This window comes from Portunus trituberculatus, chromosome 12 (assembly GCF_017591435.1).
Source record: "Portunus trituberculatus isolate SZX2019 chromosome 12, ASM1759143v1, whole genome shotgun sequence".
Classification (NCBI taxonomy): domain Eukaryota; kingdom Metazoa; phylum Arthropoda; class Malacostraca; order Decapoda; family Portunidae; genus Portunus; species Portunus trituberculatus.
In genome coordinates, this window is record NC_059266.1 from 1,218,039 (window position 1) to 1,220,538 (window position 2,500).

The 2,500-nt window shown below is 51.0% G+C and overlaps 1 protein-coding gene across 2 annotated transcripts in view; it reads right to left on the reverse strand.

Moving 5' to 3' along the window:
• LOC123502556 (metabotropic glutamate receptor 5-like) overlaps positions 1-879 on the reverse strand; it is a 126,300-nt gene extending 125,421 nt beyond the window's left edge. The window contains exon 1 of one of the 2 annotated variants that reach the window (XM_045251691.1): positions 1-879. This exon is cut by the window's left edge and continues 568 nt beyond it. The gene's annotated coding sequence lies outside the window, so the exon portion shown is untranslated. The other variant, XM_045251695.1, reaches the window with a different exon arrangement.
• Positions 880-2,500: the final 1,621 nt, after the last annotated feature.

Genomic DNA, 2,500 nt, shown 5'->3' on the forward strand with positions numbered 1-2,500 from the left:
GGCAGGCGATCCCTGCGTGCAGTGTTGTGTAGCGCGGCGCCTGCCAGCGGGCGTGTGTGGTGTGGCCGCGTGGGGCAGCGGCCGGCGGGGATGTGATGAGCAGGTCTCCGAGCGGACGAGCCACAACTGAGCGCGCGGCGGCTCTCGCCGGGCTGAGAGGACCACCGCTATGCTGGAGTTCCACTGCTGCTGCTGCCGCTGCCGAGACGCCGCGCGACCTCCACATCTGCGCCCGCCGTGCAAGTGTGATGGAGGGCCGCGGTGGCCTCCGTGATGGCAGCGGCACTCCGGCCAGGCACACCGTCGTACCGTCACGAGGGAACCCCAGCCATTGCCCTCATCGCCACAGACCTTTGGTGCCAGTGCCGGGACACTGCTCTGCCCCACATCACCTTGCACCGCCCTACCCCGCTTCGCCACGCCCCGTTCCAAGACTCAGGACGTCAACAGTTTGTCATTCCTGTCGTGTTTCCATAGAGACGCGGTGTCGTAACGTTGTTTATGTTGGTGCGGGCGTGTGACCGCCTGCTGAGTAGGGCTTGGGCTCGGCGTTAAGAGCCTCCTCGCCGCCTGTCCTCTGCTTCCCGGATGATGCGCCGCTCCTCTCTCGCCGCCTCACATCACACGCCACATCAAAACTCTCATTTCTCTTTTCTTGTTAACTCTCCTCCACGCACTTTTCTTTCTTCCTTCTTTCCTTCCTTCAGTGGGCGTCTCCACCAGGCGAGACTCACACCACTCTGGGAGCCACCCCACACACGCCTCGCTCCCTCACTCACTATAGGCACTATAGGCAGGAACAAGCAGCAACAGATCTGCTGCCCCTCACTCGTGTCTCCCTGCAGCACAGTGTCCAGCAGCACCCGACCTGTGATTGGTGCACCTCGCCCTGCCACTGCTGCGTGAGGGGGAGCACAGTGGCAACCTTGGGAAGGGGCAGGGAGGGACGCGTGCAGTACAAAAACAGGTTCCTTTCCGCCACCGTGGCAGCGTGGGGTGGGTGGGTGGGTGGGTGAATTCCTGGATGCCTTACTCTTCCACTGCCACAAGCAACAATTCACACTACTAAGAACAATTAATGAAAGGTCTATAAACATCAAGAAGGAAAAGAAGAAATGGATTAAGAACAGATCATATCACTAAAAGCCGGCAGAATTAATAGAGCTTTATGAAGAGTAAGAGAAAATGATAAATATTTGAATCCCTTAATCCTTCCCACAACACCAAAGAAAATAAGGAGTGGAATGTTTATAAGCATCAACAATGGAAGAAAAAGAGAGGATTAACACTACAACATACCATTTCTCGCCAACACAAGACACGACTATAGAACAAAAAAAAAAAAAAAAAACATCTCAAAGTAGTTAATTTAAAAACAAATATAGTAAACAGCAATGAAAGAGCTGCAAGATGAAATACACACACACACACACACACACACACACACACACACACACACACACACACACACACACACACAGTACAAGAAAACCACAACACCACACCATCCCTTGCAGTTCCAGGAGCCTCAGAACAGGTAACACGCGGCAATAAAGAGCTGAAGGGAGAGACAGGTGAAGGAGAGGCAGGTGAACGCGGTAATTACAAAGCATGGGGTGTTGAGAGGGGCTGTGAGAGGCAAGGCGAGGTTCCCAAGCTTGAATTAACGTATTATAGAGAGCCATTTACTTACCTTCCTCCTCTTTACCTGGGCAATTAGTGAGGGTCATTATGGAGCAGGTAATGGGAGAGAGGGAGTGCTGTGTCTTACCCCCATGGCTGTGCTAAGAACGGCGTCTTTATTACATCTTGGTCTGCGTCGCCTCTTTTTACGTCTTATGCTTTATTTGGAGCGGAAAAAGACGTGATTAGAGAGTGAGAGGGAGAGAAGGGGGTGATGTTTGTGGGGACCTAGAGAGAAAGATGGCGGGAAGGGGGCTTTTGTCAGGGGGTTGAAGGACGCTCTGATAAAACCACTCAAGTTTAGTAAGATTTATCCACACATCCTGACACACTGCCCTACTTGTTACAGCCCACGCAACCCATTCACCCACGCACCCACGCACCCACGCACCCCATTCATACACGCAAACACCCGATTCTCCCATTCACTCACGCACTCACGCACACACACAGCCCATCAACGGTCTACCCAAGCACTCTGCTCGATTGTAAGGCGGAAAGCAACAGAAAATAAAGGAACGTTATAAAAGTGACGAAAAAAAGTGACGAGACAAAAGTAATAAGAGAGAAAGTAGTGGAAAAAAAGAGTAGCAAAAATATTGAATGCTTTTCTTTACCATTTCGGATTTAATCTAACCTAACCTAACCTAACCTTACCTAACCTAACCTAACCTAACCTAACCTTACCTTACCTTACCTAACCTAACTTAACCTCAACCCAACTTAACTAACTAAACCTAACCTAACCCAACCTAACCTAACTAAACCTAACCTAACCCAACCTAATCCAATCTAACCCAACCGAGCCTAAGCTAAC